The sequence below is a fragment of the Misgurnus anguillicaudatus genome, chromosome 2 (assembly GCF_027580225.2).
Source record: "Misgurnus anguillicaudatus chromosome 2, ASM2758022v2, whole genome shotgun sequence".
Classification (NCBI taxonomy): Eukaryota; Metazoa; Chordata; class Actinopteri; order Cypriniformes; family Cobitidae; genus Misgurnus; species Misgurnus anguillicaudatus.
In genome coordinates this window covers 2,332,200-2,351,495 of record NC_073338.2, presented here as the reverse complement: position 1 = coordinate 2,351,495, position 19,296 = coordinate 2,332,200, and the positions used below count along the sequence as shown (strand labels likewise).

At 38.9% G+C, this 19,296-nt stretch overlaps 1 protein-coding gene and 1 long non-coding RNA gene across 2 annotated transcripts in view; one reads left to right on the top strand and one right to left on the bottom strand.

The window, feature by feature from the left end:
- adcy1b (adenylate cyclase 1b) overlaps positions 1 to 19,296 on the bottom strand; it is a 579,599-nt gene that overhangs the window by 308,913 nt on the left and 251,390 nt on the right. The window lies entirely within an intron of this gene.
- LOC141366722 (uncharacterized) lies at positions 17,845 to 18,303 on the top strand. The gene is made up of 3 exons (XR_012371364.1): positions 17,845 to 17,933; positions 18,033 to 18,123; positions 18,223 to 18,303. It is a non-coding gene; the product is annotated as an uncharacterized lncRNA (long non-coding RNA).

Below are 19,296 nucleotides of genomic sequence, written 5' to 3'. Positions count from 1 at the left end.
TCAATTTAAGCTGATAATAGTCAATTTTACTTGCATTTTCACAGCAGCTGCCTTGAAAACCAGCCATTTTGTTGAGTTTTTGCCACTCAACAGGGCGTTCTCTGGCGTGGTCACGTGGAAAAGTGACATCAATGCATACCCTCTATTGCCAAACATGCCGCGTTGCCTTCCAGATATCTTATCTCATATGTTCGCATTCAACACTTTTTAAAACTTATTTATATCAAATCTGATTTATGAATTAAAGAACAAAGTTTTAAGTTAAGACAATAATAAATATGTTTATCTTTATTGAAAGACAGACACGATACTTCTAGATAGGATCACTCAGTCTACAACATTCTACAGATTAGCCAGAACAATAATTTCCACCACTAAAGATAGCTTTATTAGCACTCTTCCAGACCTGTCCCAAATTAAACATGTAGCAGATAACTGTGAAGATCTGGATATTGTAATAAAAAACCTGAACAATGTTTGTTCTAGCACGCTGGATGCCGTTGCTCCCATTAAAAAAGAGAATCAAAGAAAAAACGCCAGCTCCGTGGTATGACCATCATACTGCAGCCCTAAAAAAGTAGCTAGAAAAACAAACTACGCAAGCAGCCACCACTCTACCCAATAGTACATTTAACACTAGATTACCATACGAACATCTTGAGTCATTTAAAGCTACTACAATTGAAGAGCTCTCTAAATTAGTAACATCATCCAAATCATCATCCTGTATATTAGACCCCATTCCCACAAAATTACTTAAATGAACAGTATGTAGGATTGTGGCCAAAACTGGTACTGCAATCACACAACTGGTGGCGAATACACAACATGACAACATAAACATCAGTTGAGGGCTGCAACTCCACTTTTTAAATGACAATATCCTTGCCGGACCACTGCTGTCAGTGATATAAGTATTTGAAATCAAAATGATTTCTTAATGTCTAGTGACATATCAGGGCCATTTTATGATTAATTATATACATTTCTTACATACTGTTCCTTTAAAGAGGTATTTCCTGTAGTGTCAGACCCAGTACTAAATATCTTTAACTCATCGCTAGAATTAGGATACGTTCCAACAGCTTTTAAACTAGCAGTTATTAGACCGCTCATTAAAAAAACAAACCTTGACCAGGGAGATCATAATAACTTTAGACCAATCTCAAATCTAAATTTTCTTTCAAAAATATTAGAAAAAGTAGTGGCAAGCCAGCGCATTCATAGTGAATAATAGTACATACGGAAAGTTCCAATCAGGATTCATGTCCCACCATAGCACAGAGACAGCATTGCTTAGAGTTACAAATGACCTCCTTTTAACATCCGATCGTGGTGAAATCTCAATCCTTATATTACTAGACCTTAGTGCAGCCTTTGACACAATAGATCACAGAATCTTACTCAATAGACTAGAAAACTAGGTTGGCATCAGTGGCCAGGCGTTAGCCTGGTTTAGATCGTATCTAGTTCAAGTTCAAGTTCAAGTTTCTTTATTTTTGCCAGAGCGACCTGCATCGCCTGGAATTCATTTTGGTGAATTGGCTCACACAAGACAATACAACATAACATATACAATAAAAAACATACAATTTAAAAAGAAAACAAATAATTAAATTCTTAGCAATAAATAGTAATAAAACAAATTTAAGAACAAAGCTATGTCTAAATAAATAAGTTAGTGCTGTTGTGAGTTGAGGGCCCTCACAGCCTGTGGGTAAGTACTGTTGGCAAAACGAGTGGTTCTAGTTCTTATACTTTTTAACCTTCTACCTGATGGTAAAGGAATAAAAAGGGAGTTAGCAGGGTGTGATGAATCTCTAAGTATTTTCATACCAGTTTTAATCAAACGGGTGTTATAAATGTCACAGATCTTAGGGAGCTCCAGCCCAATTATTCTTGATGCAACACTAACCAATGGATATCACTTTGTTTATGTAAATGAGGAAGAGTCATATCACTTCCTGGTTAAATACGGTGTACCACAGGGATCAGTTTTAGGCCCTATCCTATTCTCGTTATATATGTTACCTCTAGGAGACATTATCAGGAAACATAACATACGTTTTCACTGTTATGCGGATGATACCCAGATTTACATCTCTTCACATCCTAGTGAAACCCACCAGTTTTCTAAGCTAACAGACCGCATTAGTGATATTAGTGACTGGATGGCACATAACTTTCTTATGCTAAACTTCAATAAGAACGAGATACTTATTATTGAACCAAATCGCTCCAAACATAATATGTCAGATTACAAGTTACCCATAGATGGCTGCACGGTGGTGCCATCTTCCACGGTTAAGAACTTAGGCGTGATGTTCGACAGCAATCTATCTTTCGATAGTCATATCTTCAATGTCTGTTGCATAGCATTCTTCCTTCTTAGAAATATCTCAAAAATACGCCATATGCTATCTGCATCAGATGCAGAAAATCTTATCCACCTTTTTATGACCTCTAGAATAGACTATTGTAATTCGTTACTCGGGGGATGTCACGCAAATCAGATAAACAAGTTACAGCTGGCTTAAAATGCCGCCGCAAGAGTGCTTACTCGATCTTAAAAGTATAACCACATAAGTCCAATTCTGGCATCTTTACACTGGCTACAAGTTAAACATTGCATACAATTTAAAATATTACTAATCACATACAAAGCCTTAAATGACCTAGCACCCTCTTATTTTAAATGACCTATTTTAAAGAATTACTATCAGAATACAATCCATCACGTACACTGCGATCACAAAATTCTGGCTTAATTATCTTAATTATCCCTAGAATATCAAAAGTGTCTTAAGGTGGTAGATCCTTCTCCTACTTAGCCCCTAAGCTCTGGAATGATTTACCAAATAATGTTCGAGTATCAGACACAGTCGATCAATTTAAATCTAAACTTAAGACATTCTTCTTTAACAAAGCATTCACATTAAATGTCCAGTAAATGTACTTATCCCGCAATAGGTAGTTTGTCTAGAACAAAGCACTCACATACCTCATATGGGTAATATACTATTGCCGCAATAGTTAGCCTGTCTGGAACCGAGCTGACTTAAACCACTATAATGTATGACACTTGTGAACGGCCCCTACGCTAATAGGATTCTGTTTCTCTCTCCGTCTCGTCCTCGACCCTGAGGACAATGAGACAAACAGTCCCAGTTCCTGCAGCTGTGAAGGTCATCACACCACTGATCTACTGACGGTCCTTCAACGAGATGCCCAGCTGATGCCGGACCAGTGACCACCAGCGGAACCAGTTTAATTCGCTTACCCGTTCACATACCACGATAGTATTTATATATATAAATATATATGTATCTCTCTGAAGGATTTTTCCCCTCCTAGGATAAACTTATCAATGTTTGTTTTCAGCCGCAACCATTACCCGCCCACGTGTTGATCATGAAAGCAGTATGTGTGCACACGCGAGTGATCCTGTGTTTAATAAACTTGCTGTGCGGAGATATGCGCTTAGACGCAACTAAATAAAGATTGGACTGTTTGCAATCGCGTATTTTATAAGAATACCAAAAAGCGCGTTGAGTTTCCTGACTCGTGTGTTTGTGTATGTGCGTTTCCCTTCGCGTCAACTGTTTGACAAAGACAAAGAAAACACTCGCGTCTGGAGATACTGACAAACATACGCAAGTAAATAAGGATTTAAATGTCAGGTTTGGTGCACTCGGATGAAACAACAAGGAATGGAGAGACTGGATTGTGGATTGCATATCCATTGACTGCAGGAGGCACGGGTTATGCATGTAGTGTTTCTGCTCGTTCACTTCAATGGCGCTGGGGTGTGGCGATCTCTTCTCATTACAGATAAACAGGTAACAGGAGACAGACGGTCCCTTTCCTACTTCTCATATAGTTTACACCGAATGACAATATATGTTTTCGATCTCACATCATTTAAAAGTTGACATTCCAAGCATTATGTAGACATTTATCTTTTGTTTCTATGACATGTATTTGTTAAGTTACAGTTAATTTTCTGACGCGTTTCTGAAATGACTTCACTGAGGGAGAGAGAACAAAACGCGCATCATGTTTATTTTCTTAATTTTGCGAAAACCACAACATTCTGTTTTTATTGGGAGTGGACAGAAAAAAACTAGACAATTTAACGTTTTAAATGATGTATAAATCACATCTGTGTGTCCAAAATCAGCAGAGTTATCTAAGTCTCTTTGCGGAGTGATTGAAAAATAAAGAGTTTGCGGCACCTGCGTTGTTTGTTGTAATATGGAACTTGGTGTATTTTAAATGTGTTTGTTAAGTGTTTTCCTCCCCATACAGTCCTACTAAAAACATTATTTGTCTGCATTTTGAGGCAAAACAAAGGGTACTGACATGGCCGTCCTGACCTCTGTAATTTTCTGACGCTTGTCTTATTTGACTCAAAATGACTAAATGACTCAGTATGCTTTTGAATCAATCTCAAGGTAGTGTGATGTCACAGGCCAACAGGTCTGCTCCCCATTAAGTGAGATAAAGTCAAAATTATTCTGAGATGACAAGGCAGACAGCAAAGGAGGACGGATGCGCGATACCTCAGTTAGTGGAAGTGCAAGAAAGATGTAAGTAATCAATAGCGAGCAAATTCGTTTGTGAAAGTGTTTCACAAATCAGGCTCTTTCTAAAACAACTGAATTGACATGATTTGTAAATGCGTGTTATTTGAAAATAGCCATTAAATGTTAAAAAATAATGTGTAGCCTACTTGCCATCTTTCGCATTAAACAGCTTAAGTGAAAAAAATTACTGTGAAAAAATTCCCAAATCAATCTGGACAAAACTACGGTAGTTTCAGTTTTGTAGGTGTTCAGTTTTAGGAGTTATACTCGGACTAACATAAAATGGGAATAAATAATAATACAACTGAATATTTGGCATTGGGATGAGCATAACATGAATTCACAAATCGGAATGAATAGACTCTGATTTTTTTACATGCAAAAAGCCTCACAGCCTAAAAGAAGTCTGAACGTGAAACCGTCAAACTTACACATCATTGCTACTCCTTGTTCTAGATTTACCAATAAATAAATACTTAATTTGTGTTAAAACGGACATATTTGTTATTTAAAAAGCAAAAATATATGGTGGATAATAAAAACAATAGATTTTATTTACTTATTACCTAATTAAATTATAACATACAAATTCCCAGTGAAACACAAGTGTGAATTTTATGTTGTGTTTCATACCAAGTGAAACATGATAATATCAAAAGTACAGCTATGAAGAAAGGCACATTACATCCATGTTAAAGCTATTAGAAACGTTCAGATGCAAAAAGGAACTAAGTGTAAAATTAGATAAATTAGTTAATGATATTGCGCAAATGCTCTCAGTCTCTGCAAAGGTTTGTTATAAGACTCAAAGAGTAATTGCACAGAAAAACAATTAATCAAACGATGTGCGTTTGAGTCAGATTTTTATGATGAATGTGTAAACGTTATGTATTTATTTATGTATTAAACCTACGTGGACCGAACAAGAAAACATATGCTTACATACTGTCCTTGTATGCTATCTTCTTTAATTAGTTTGACATATTTTTATTTATACGCATTTAATAATACCTTAAGATCATAATGTACACACTGTAAAAATGATTCAGTGGCTTTGTAAATATCTATAAAATAAATGTTTAAAGTAATTTAAAGGCAGAGTACGCAGGTTTAAGTCTAAAAAAGTCTAAAACACTTTTTTCCAAATTTGTTTAAACTGTCTTTACATACCAATACATAAGTAAAATGTAAGTACTCTGGAAAAGAGAGTATAAAAATTGAGTGTCTGTAGACCTCTCACGACTAAATTTTAATTTTTTTCCATTCACTCCACCCCCTAACTTCTGGGCTTCTTCTTCACGGCCCCAAAACACATGAACGTGCGACGCCGGCCGCTCTGCTGGGAGAAGCATTTACCTGAGACGAGCGGAGAGGAAGGAGCGCGGTGCATGTAGTAACATCATGTCAGAATCACATGTAATAATACACCTAACTTTATCCCTATGAATATAAACAAAATGGATGGCTTTAGTACTCACTACTAAGCTAGCATATCGATACTGGTAAAGTTTAAAATATATTTTGTTTGATTCGGTAACAAACAAGCTAGTTATATTTATAAGACAAAGCTAAAACAGGTTGCATTGCTTTTTCATTACCATCAGTTACACTAAATCAGCTACCACATGGCACAATCGACTTGGGGAAAAGCCACGTGATTTACTCTCGTTTGATTACTTTGTTTATTCCTTTTTTGTCTTCGATGACTGGATCTGCAGGTACTGTGAGTTCTGAATGCTCTTTCTCTGCCGTAGTTTTGCTCTTCTAGATTTCGTGCCGCGTCCAGTTTCAAATCAATCGGGTGTGTGCATGTGTGGGCAGATCCTGTAGCAACAGGGGTGGTAGCAATGGTCGCGCGCGAGAGAGTGATAGTCGCGCAAACCAATAATTTTGTTTCCGAATGGAAATACTTACTGTGAAATACTAGCTGTGTTTAAAGCAGTCGTGAGAGGTCTACAGACACTCAAGTTTTATACTCTCTTTTTCAGAGTACTTTTCTCCCTTTTATCCTAAAACGTAAAAAAGGCCACTCCTCCTTTTCTGCAGAATGCAATAAATCCGCTCAACAAATCACAGCACACCATTCCACGCATTGTCAACAACAATGGCGGTACGTTTAATACACAGAATCTTAGTTTTCCTCATCTTGTACTTCGTGATCAACAAACAAACAAAACAAAATAATACTTTGATGGCATTAATACATCTGTGGCGGTTTTCTGTGGTGGCGAAGAATTGTCTAATAAGCCATCAACATCTAATAATTTATGCAAGAGGAACTCAGGAGACGGAAAAATGCCAGATAGCATCAAGCTTCTGTCATGCTAACACATTGACCCAAGGTTACTTATGGAAAACTTTCCATTATTTTACGCGAAGCCAACAAAAATCGAGCAGGACCAATTTTTTTTTACAGCTGATCATTTTCTCACTGTTTTTTCTCTCGAAAGGTTTTTCAACCCCTGGGAGTCAGCTGACATTGGCTCAACTTAGATCTCTCTTCTATAAGAGGCTTTTTACACCTGGTCACTTCATGCATTTTCTCTGATCGGATAGCTATCTGATCGTTAAAAGACCAGGTGTAAATGAAACGTTTTCGAGACGGATTTAAATCCAATCGCTTAAACCACTTCAGGAGGTGGTCTGGGATGCATTTTAGATAAAACTGGACAAGTGTAAATACATCTGGTTGATGAACCTCCTCCCAAACGTAAGCCTGTCACCCGAAAGTTAGCCGTCAAAGAGGTAAACAAACAAAGACGACATGCTCGCTGCTTAATGGAGCGACGACAGTGGGTAAAAAAGCTTCCTAGAACCAATAAAAGAGTCTAGTGACAAACTCAAATGATATTAAACAAAGAAATTAAACTTTGAAAGAGAGTTTTGTGAACGATTTTCCCGTCATGGACCTGTACGTTAAATCACCACTTCGTCACTCTCCTGCTGCGCTGTACTGCGAGCTTCAGCTCATGCCAAGCTAGGAGACACGCGTCCCCTGCCCAACATACAGTACAACATACAGTAAGTGCTGCCTTCTGTTGCATAAACATAGTCTTACGTTTTTTAAGGCGGAGTAATAAATAGTGTATTTGCATTTTGGGCAGGAGTAAAAGAACAGATTCAAATCCGTTTTGCTAAGACGCATTTATGTGGCCAAATGTAAATGGAACAGTTTTAACAAATCAGATAGCTATCCGATCAGAGGAAACACATGAAGTGACCAGGTGTAAAAAGGCCGCCAGTTACATCATTACTATGTTTAATCTTAACTGCTTTACTCTGATTCTTATGTTGTCCACTGATTTTTCTAAGTTTTTCTCCTGCTTTTCTGTGTTTTCTCCTGCACCCACTGAATTTATGACCAGTTCTGTCCACTCCAACAACCTGCGTGTTCGATTAATTGGACGATTTTTGGCATATTTAAAAAAAAACGACTTTGGCCGATTTTGCTGCAAAATTAGGCCGATTAATAGGCAGGTGCATCTGCAGGCACCTAAGCGTTGTTGTAGAACTCGTGTCGCTGCCTCTAGCTGCAAGCAGATCGCTCCCGTGTGTGTGCAGCCATGCCTTGTTCACAAACTGAACAGCTTTAGTAAATGATGGCAGGATCGCGCAAATTAAGCAGCCAGTACAACAGCGCAACGGGCTTATGTCTCGCAGTGCACTGTCCGTGCAAAGATTAGGCTCATGGAGACTTCCGGTTTGGGCGATGACGGAGTAGGTCGCAAGCTGGGAGAGCTCTGTTGAAATCCTTTCCAAATTCGATTATTACACATTTAATTATTACAGTTAACTTGAGCAAACCTGTGTGGAAACGTACTAATGATGGGGAAACCGAAAAAACAAAACCAACCTACGGAGGGCACATCCGAGGATAGCCAAGACTCTAGCACGCAGGCTAACCAAAATGAACAACGTGCTGCTAGCAACGCGCCGCTAACCTTGGCAGATATGGAGAAGCTTCTCAACTCGATGGAGGATCGCATTATAGCCAAACTATCCGTCCAACTCTCTGCTGACCGAGCGGCTATTGATCGACATGACCAGACCATTCAACAGATGGAAACGTCACTTAACGATATGGAGACCAGGCTAGTAACTCTCTCGGATGATCTTGAAAATAGATCGAGGCGCAATAATATCCGTATTACTGGCCTACCTGAGAAAGTTGAAGGTTCGCATCCAACTGCTTTCATGGAGGTATTCCTGGAAGAAACCTTTGGAACAGAGGCTTTTTCCTCACCCCCCTCCGTCGACAGGGCTCATAGAATAGTCTCCTCACGCAGAAGACAGGATGACCCTCCGCGTCCATTCATTGCACGGATCCACCGTTACCAAGACAAGGAGCGCATCCTGAAATTATCCAGAGAGGCCGGGTCCCTCTCATTCCGCGGCTCCGAGATACATATTTACCCCGACTACAGCGCGGAGGTCTCTAAGAAAAGAGCAGCGTACTACACAGTGAAGTCTCAGTTGAGAAACGCTGGAATCGGCTACCGGATGTTTTTTCCAGCTAAACTTCAAGTCACGGATAAAAACGGGCAGAAACTACTTTTCTCCTCCCCCGAAGAAGTTTCGGTCTTTCTTCAAAAAATTTCGGCCAGGTATCTCTTCCACTCCCTCGAATTCATGAGACATTGTTTTGGACGATGTTAAAAATACTTTGAGACGGAGGCAGTCACCCTGTCGCTGGTGAGCTTTACGTCTCCTCGCTTTGCAATGTTTAAATCAGCTGCCGTGCAGCCTCCGGTTGGACAATGTTGCAACACTGTAATTTTGTTAGTTTACCCTTTTTTTTATGCCTCTCTATTTTCATAGTTTAGTTTATGTAATACAGCGGTTGCCTTAATGAAGTGTGTTTTACTATATGAAAAACACCTTATTTACAATGCTGCCTCCAGTTCAAGGTTTTACTACGATTCTCTGTAAGTTTTTTGTTATTTCATTCACATAGTAGGGCACTATGATAGACACGCCTCCTCTCACATACACATAGTTTAGCCTCCGGTGGGACAAGGTTGTAATTTCTGTTTATTTACTTTTTTTTTTTGTGCCTCTCTATTTTTATAGTTAAGCTTATGTAATACAGCGGTTGCCTAAATGGTGTGTGTTCTACTATATTGTTATTAGTAGTATTATTGTTTATTCATTTCTAATAATAATTATTACTGTCGTTATTACTGTTTTTTTTTCTCCCTTTTCAAACGTATTCCTTTTTATCTTATTTCTATCATTAGTGGAATACATGGCTTAATTTGGAAAACATATTTTTTTACAATGCTGCTTTCCGTTCAATGTTTTACTATGATTCTCTGTGAGTCCTTTGTTATTGAAATCACATTGAAGCCCACTAAGATAGATATGCATCCTTTCACATACAGTATAATTTATACACACATACCTACATGACTACACACAGCATTGTTATAGCATAAGATTGTTCATGTTGTCTTTACCTGACACACAGTGTCTTGCACAATTACACGTTGGAAGTTGTAATAATCTATTTGCTTTATTACTTTGTGAAACAGAGTTCAAGTGTAAGGTTGATGTTCTATAACCTGGTAGCTCTGAGTTCTGTTAAAAATCCCGATCCCTTTCCAGATATCTTACCTCAATTTGCCTTTTCTTTTTTCTCTTTTTTTCCCTTATTTTTTCTTTCTTTCTTTTTTGCCCATGCCGATACTCGCTATACACCCCCCAATCCTCTAAAATATGACATCTAAAATTAGTTGTAACCAAAGTCGGCCCATTCACTTTGTCTCTCTTAATACTAAGGGTATATAAATAACTGGGTAAAAAGACAAAAAATAACATCATACTTACAACAATTAAATTCGGACATAGCCTTCCTGCAAGAAACCCATCTTAAAAACCACCATATTAACTATCTTAAAAAAGGCTGGGTTGGTCAAGTGTTCCACTCCCAGTTCAATGCTAAGGCCAGAGGGACAGCAATTCTCATACATAAGGACATTCCATTTCAGGCTGAGAAAGTAATTTCTGATAAAAATGGGAGATTTGTCATTGTAACTGGCCGATTATTCACCAGTCTTGTCATCTTGATCAACATTTATGCTCCTAACTACGATGATTACAACTTTTTTAACAAATTGTTCTCTGCCATACCTGGGGATAGCGATCATAAGTTGATAATAGGTGGCGACTTTAACTGCGTACTCAGTACCGTGCTAGACAGATCATCTAACAAGCCCCAACCCCTCACCAAATCTGCAAAAGTTGTCAATGATTTCATAGCTCACAATGGTGTTTCGGACATTTGGCGATTCAAATTTAATAATAAAAAAATATTTTCCTTCTTCTCAAATGTCCATCACACCTAAACTCGAATCGACTATTTTCTTCTGGACAATAGACTGCTGGGACATGTTAGCTCTTGCACATATCATAGTATCACAGTTTCAGATCATGGTGCAGTCTCATTTTACATCGCTCTACCCAACTGCCATAGGCCCGCCCGCAATTGGAGGCTTAACCCCCTTCTCATTGCAGATGAACAATTTACAAATCACATATCTTCTCAAATTAACTTTCTCATTGAAACCAACACCTCCCCAGAAATTTCACAATCGACCCTTTGGGAAACCCTCAAGGCCTACCTTCGGGGACAAATAATTGAATACTCCTCTAGAACAAAAAAAGCAAGAGAATCAAAATTCATAGAGATCTCACAAGCCATTGCAGATATTGATAACCGCTACTCCTCCTCTCCATCTCCGGCACTTTTCAAAGAGAGACTGCGATTACAGACAGAATATGACTTACTCTCCACAGATAAGGCCATTTACTTACTCAATAAAGCACGAACTATAGCTTACGATTCAGGTGATAAGGCTGGCAGGCTACTTGCCCAACAAGCTCGACAAGCCCAATCCTCTCGCCTTATACCCAAGATTTATAATCAAACAGGAGAGATTGTGACAGACTACATGGAAATTAATGACACTTTCAAACAATACTACAATAAATTATACAGCTCTGAATGTGAAGATAACTTTTCACAGCTCAATCACTTCTTTGATAACCTTCAATTTCCTTCTATTCCAACTGAACAAAATTCTTTATTGGGAGGTGAGATCTCTAAATCTGAGATTCTAAAAGCTATCAATTCCCTGAAAAGTAGCAAGACTCCTGGTCCAGACGGGTACTCCTCTGAATTCTATAAAAAATTTGCACCCCAGCTATGCCCACTGCTCCAAGCCATGTTTAATGAATCTCTGTCATCCGGACAGCTCCCACCAACCTTACGACAAGCCGCAATTACGCTTTTACCAAAAGATGGAAAAAATCCACTCCAGTGCTCCTCTTACCGCCCAATCTCCCTGCTGAATGTGGACTACAAAATTTTATCCAAGGTTCTGGCGGCTAGATTGGAGACTGTTATTCCACAAATCATTGCTGTAGACCAAACAGGCTTTATCCTAAATAGGTACTCTAGTTCAAATTTTAGAAGACTTTTTAATATTATTTATTCCCCTTCATCCTCCTCTCCAGAAATGGTCATATCTCTTGATGCTGAAAAAGCGTTTGACCGAGTTGAATGGCAATACTTGTTTGCAACCTTAAAAAACTTTGGGTTTGGAGATACCTTCATCTCCTGGATAAAACTCCTCTACTCCCATCCAACAGCGTCAGTAATTACGAACGGACAGCAATCAGAGTATTTCTCTCTAGGCAGAGGCACGCGTCAAGGCTGCAGTCTGTCCCCACTACTTTTCGCCATTGCCATTGAACCACTGGCCATTGCTTTTAGACAATCAAGGGATTTCAAGGGCATAGTGCGTTGGGGCGTCACACACAAACTATCCCTTTATGCAGATGACATTCTTTTATATGTTTCAGACCCACTAAGTTCAGTTCCATACATACTCAATATTCTAAAGCAATTTGGAAGCCTCTCTGGCTATAAAATCAATTTTGAAAAAAGCGAGATGTTTCCTCTCAATCAAGCAGCCACTTTAATCCCTGCATCACACTTTCCATTTAGAATAGTCAATAAGGGCTTCAAGTATCTAGGGGTAGAGATTACTCCTACTTTTTTGTCCCTCTTTACTAAAAATTTTAATATCTTGTTTGAAAAATGTAAAAAAGACATGGCTAGATGGATGAATCTTCCACTCTCCCTAGCAGGCCGAATTAATCTGATCAAAATGGTGGTCACACCAAAATTTCTTTATCTCTTCCAAAATATCCCCATCCTGATAAAAAAATCATTCTTCAGTTCTCTGGAAAGTAGTATATCTTCCTTTATTTGGAACGGTAAACCACCCAGAATCAAAAGAAGCTCCCTTCAAAGACCTAAAAATTTAGCGGGCCTAGCTCTACCCAATTTTATTTACTATTACTTGGCATGTAATATTAAGAAAATGTTACACTGGATGGGAGGAGAGTGCTCCAGTGGGAGCGAGACCTGGAAGCAAATGGAATTTGCCTCCAGCGCATCCGATCTAGGCTCCATACTGTGCGCCCCTTCTCCTCCCCTTCGGAACCAATTTTGTGCTAACCCAGTGGTCTGTCACTCTATTAGAATTTGGTCCCAATTTAGAAGACATTTTAAGTTACAAACAACATCGGTGCATTCCCCCATAAAGAATAACTATAATTTCCCACCCTCCCTCTCAGACTCTACCTTCGGAACTTGGTCTGCGAAGGGTATTAAGTCCATCTCCAATCTCTATATAGATGGCAAGTTCGGATCATTTGCCCAACTCTCTCAACTATTTGATATACCCACATCCCACTTTTTTAGATATCTTCAAATTAAGCACTTTGTCCAGAAAAGTACAACCTCTTTCCCAGATTTTCCACCGAATAATACAGTTGACACTATTCTCTCTCTATCCCCTTCACGCAAAAGTTTAATTTCAAATCTTTATAATAACATATGCAATATTTCTCCACACTCTTTGCAGGAGATTAGAAAACTTTGGGAGGATGATCTAGGGGAGGAATTTACAGATGATCAATGGAAAGCTGTGCTTGACTCAATTCATAAATCTTCCCCATGTGCCAGACATAGTGTGATACAATTAAAATAGTTCTAAGAGCACACTTGACCAAGACTAGACTGGTGAAAATCTTCCCTAATATAGACCCTGCATCCCCTTGTTGTAAAGGCCAACCAGCAGATTATTTACATATGTTCTTGTCCTGCCCTAAACTTAATACATTCTGGGCCAACATCTTTAGTGCTTACTCTAAGATGTTTCAGACAAACATTACTCCCAACCCTATATGTGCCATGTTTGGATTTACTCCTGAAAATCGCCCCCAAACTTGTCCCATCACAGCATTCACTTCCCTAATTGCCAGACGCCTCATCTTACTTATTCTGTGTTATATATGTGCTAACAATCTTTAGTTGGTTCAGCACTTCATTGGACAATTATTCTTGGACAGATCTGGACTTAAAGGGATAATCTGGGATAATGGGTTGGGTGGGGTAGGGGGTATTTTCATAGATATCATTATCTGTATAACACAGTCATAATTTGCCTGTATACATCTGTTCCAAAATGTGTTGTAAAAATGTTACATGGTTTAATGAAAAATCAATAAAAATTGTTAAACAAAAAGATTAGGCTCATTTCATGTGATTAATGAGTGATGATGATCTTTCTTTGCGTGACAGAGAGAGCAGAGCCGCGCGCGCACGCTTTCTGTCTTTAAACTGTCTCCCTCCCTACTGAAAAATCCAGCTAAAACCAGCATAAGCTGGTAGCTGGTTTTAGCTGGTTGTAGCTGGTTTAAGGTGGTTTATGCTGGTCCTCCCAGCCTGACAAAGCTGGTCATGCTGGTGGGCAAAACCAGCTTCCTACACCAGCAAAACCAGCTAAAACCATGCTGGGGACCAGCTAAAACCAGCTCACCAGCTTATGCTGGTCTTAGCTGGATTTTTCAGTAGGGCTGCTTTTATTACTCAAAACAAAACTGACTCGATGGCGAAAGGTCGGAAGACCAGATCATATTCACAGAGGAAATGTTTTAAGTGTTACAATAACACTTTGTTTACAGTTTTGCGCTGCTCAGCCTGGATTACAACACAATGCGTCCGATTCGCGAACTGACTCCTTTGAACGGATTCGTTTGAATGAACGGTTGAAACAAAAGATCTGTCCCAACTAGTGATGAGCGAGTCACTCGAAACTCGGATCATTTAACCCGATCCCTAAAATGACTCGAGAACCATGAGTCCTTAGTGACCATTAACCCGAGTCAGTTGAGTCCTCTCAGATTTTGCATTAAAAATGAGAAATTGTATCAAACACAAAGCAACAGAATTACAACAAATAACTCTACATAAGCTGCCATAGGTTCTATAACTTGCAACAACGAGTTAATCACCAAATGTCGACTGGGGGTACCGAGTGAGCCAAAAACTGCTATTCCGGATCGTAATTTCCTGCAGCTCCGAGTCCGAGTACAAAGGGATGCGTGCGCGCGACAATGAGTTGGTTGGTGGCTCGGGGATTCACACAGAGAGTGACTCAACACACAGAGCTTGAATCCTGGACTAGAAACGAGCCTTGTTATTAACCCACTGACTCATGTAGGCTAATCTTTTGCAATATTTGACTGGCACAATGTTTTGGGTAGAGGCTGCAAATGTTTAAAAATTTTAAATACGAGGACTGCTGCAGCAGTGCTGCTGGAAAGATCCGCCACCGACGGACGTACACGGCTCCTCTTGTTGACTGAGTCACTCAGAGTGTTGCGAGTGGTTCACTCACAGGACCCGTACAGGAGCGGGCGGCTCTGTCTGGGACTCACTCACAAGATCATGTTCTTGCGTGGATGAGTGACTGTGTGGCTGCATTAACCGAAGCCTATCGTGGATCTTTTAAGTCAATCTGAAACAGGACACGTTCCTCTCACTTCCAAGTCAACAAAGCCTGACATCTTCTAAACGTGGTGTTGATATAATTGTCGTTATGAAATGAAACTAAACACACCGAACTTTTACAATTATGTAATTGATAATGTAACCACGGACATGCATGTTTTTTAGAAGTTCCTCGGGTCACATGAGCCCTTTTTTGCGAGCAGAGGAGTCCTAGACTCGTAGCTGCATATGTGATCTGAGTTGCTTGGTTGGCATTAGTATGACTTAGCGATTGGAATGGGAGATTTTGACCAAGTGACTCAAGTGACTCGAGTGACTCGCACAACCCGGATCATATTAGTGAGTGACTCAGAATAACCCGAATCCTTAAAAAGATCCGGGTTGACCATCACTAGTCCCAACACTAAACTCACAGGAAGTCACTGTCAGCACAATCAGTCACTTATAGCGCCTCAGAAATAAGAATGTAAATGTGTTTAGAAAGATTTGCCCTAAATAACAGTCTCAACTAAAAAACATAGACATTTACTATGTTAACTTTATGATGAATAAATAATTTATCAGGTCTACCAAATAAGGATTTTTATCCTACAAAGCAATAAAAGCCATGGTAAAAAACTGATCAAAGATGATGACAGCAGAGTGTCAGGCAATATCTGTGTCTGATAAATGCATGGTGCAGAGGAGGTTGTAAAACTCTTCAGAAAGACCAGTCATAATTTTTTTAAATACTTTGACTTAAATAGTGACATTTTTACATTTAAAATATCTGCTAATGATGAGAACATTTTGATTATTATTTACATATAGAAAATCGGCCAAACATATCGGCCATCGGCTGCCCTGATTTCTAAATATCCATAGAAAAAGAAAAAGCCATATCGGTCGACCTCTAATGTTCAGACTAAACATTGATTCAGATTAACATCCAGAATAACAGACATTCAACATTATTATTGCGATTAAAATTAGGGATGTGCACGAATGGTCGAATATTCGATCTGCAATAATATTTTAATGCGCCAACGCAGGGTTAAAGCTACTGCTCATTTAATGCTTTTCGGCCCGGCTTTCTGCCCAAAGTTCCCACCACTCCTTTCAGAGATCAAGTGGTGAACCTACAAGCCCTGCCTTTGGAGGAGGCAGACCCAGCCATGGCTTTGTTATGCCCTGTTCGTGCACTATGTGTGTATATAGACAGGACGCAAAGTTTTAGGACCTCAGATCAGCTCTTTGTTTGTTACGGTGGTCAGCAGAAAGGAAAAGCTGTCACCAAGCAGAGGATGTCCCATTGGATTGTGGATACTATAGCCCTTGCATATCAAAAGCATACGTAAGTACATACGTAACCGAGACGTTTTATGCTGTTTTTGTCAAAAGCTAATTATTACAGTAGCCCTTTTTAAACTACAACAGCCATCTTAATAACTGGCAAACATTAGGCTACCTTCTAATAAACAGAATATGTTTTTAGATTTCGCAAGAGCAGTAAAATCAGGTGTATGTTTGTCAGCATGATACGCATACAGTGGTGCAGGTGCTGTGCTGTGAGCGATGGGCGACTAACTGTTACTCGTTTTAATTGCATTCTTGTGTGAGAACGATGACTCGCATAATATTTGAGCCTTTGTCTGCTTTGAATTTTGGAGAAACGGCAGGATCTTTTTGTCTAGTTCACAAAATCGTTTCAACGAGTTTCCTTTATCTAACGTTAATGTCATTGTGGATAAGCATAAACATATCAGACAACAATTGTCGGAAAAGGCCGTGTTTTAAGCTGAAAATACAACAAATGAAGTTAAAACAACCATAGAGTCCGGTCTCTTAACTCACCACTGTCTGTCAGCTATCGCGTCTTGAGACGCGGGCGCGAGCGGGGGAGGTGATCGCTTTGAACTTGTGGACAAAAGCGCAAATATAATCACGTGACACAGCTGCTCGCACCAGTCACGTGACTCGCGCTCTGCAGCTCATGCTGCATGAAACAGACGCACGCGCATCAACTCGTAACTGTACGGCCCGTTGTCTAACTTACTAAATTTATTTTAGAGATGTCTTTTTTACAGACTACATAAAGGGCCGGATCAAATTACCTTGGGGGCCGGGTTTGGCCCGCGGGCCGCCAATTGAATAGCCCTGCCCTAAGCTATGGAACTCTCTTCCCCTGTCTCTGAGGGCAACAACGACACTGCATGAATTTAAGTCTAAACTCAAAACCCATTTGTTTAATAAATACTATCTGTCATGACATGTTTTTCATAATCAGGTTCCTTACACTCAATTATTCTGTTGCTTCAGATTTTTGCTTTACCCACCGATTTCCATGTTGTCCTGATCTGATCCTGGGATTTGGGATTTATGTGTTTTTTATTTTTTATTTTGTGTTTGACAGCAAAATATAATTAAGTAACAGTGAAAGCTAAAACATCAGACTGATCCAAACACTCAAGAAATTTATGTGACTGCAATCTGGCCAAAATGATGTAAGTTTAATAATTAAGTTATTATATCAAAGAGGTTGAATAGTAAATAGATGTGTTGTGATGTATGTGATTTTTGTTTTTTAATTCTGTGTTTGCCAGAGAAATATAATTAAGTAACAGTGGAAGCTAAAACATCAGACTGATCCAGACACTGAAGAAATTGGTGTGACTGCAATCTGGCCAAAATGATGTAAGTTTAATAATTAATTTTTTAAATCCAACAGGTTTAACAGTAAACAGACATGTTATGATGTATGTGATTATATATTCTTTATTCTGTGTTTGATAGACAACTATAATGAAGTAGCCTACTGTAATGAAGCTGCAGAACGACACAGAAACTCTGAGGACATCAACACAGAATATCAAGTAATATTATGCATTTCTTTGATCATATTTGTTGTTGTATCTTTGTACAGTTTAATGTAAACTTTCTAAAATGTACAACTTCAATTGTATTTCATTTGATTTGTTGTGTGTGTGTGTTTATATAGTGTATAATGCCAAATACTTTTATATACTTTTTATATTTCCACAGGACTCCCAAGAGATGTCTGTCCAGATGAGGGTGCATCAACATTACCTTTGCCGACAAGTATATGCTTTAGAAATGTTTGAATAATTCCAGGACAGAGCTCTGCATTTGAATCTAGAGCCCTATTCGACGGGATTAGTTTTACAGGGGGACCTCTGAGAAAATCGTGCTTCTCAGCGGTCCTCTGTGTTTTTAATCCTGTCCGAATCGGCCATGTCTGTTTTGATGACCTCCGTAAAACTTCCAGAGCAATTTACCTACTGTTTTCCACCAAACTGAGAGGTCATCTGAGAAATTTAATCCCGTCCGGATGCAAATGTCTGTGTTTGCCCGCAATATCTTTTGAAAACGCGGTTCTTGCTGTCTTTTGGCCAAAGTAATCTGCCGTAAGGTCTACCGCGTATATATATTGTACTTCCTGAGTCCCATTCATTCAGATATGGATGTTTTTTCCCCATTCGGCGAAATAAAATAATATTAAATAATTAAATCAGGACGAGCTGAATATCAAACACTGTTAAGACTGGCCACTGTAATATCGTTAACTTTTGAGGTAAACTTAAACTTATTTTGTCCAACTCCAGAATGGTAATGTTAAATAATAAAGATAATAAATTGTTATTAATCATTATTTCCTCAAATCGTTGGGTTTATTATAAGCAGCCAGTTATATAAAACATGTAGGCTACTTTAGTATGATTTGTAAAAGTTCTTTTGATTTGTTAAAAATTTTCAAGCAAAATATTAAACCTTACAAACACGCATATACAGAGCACGTGCTCTTCTGCAATGCCCAAACACATGAAACAGACACTCCCAGCTCTAGAA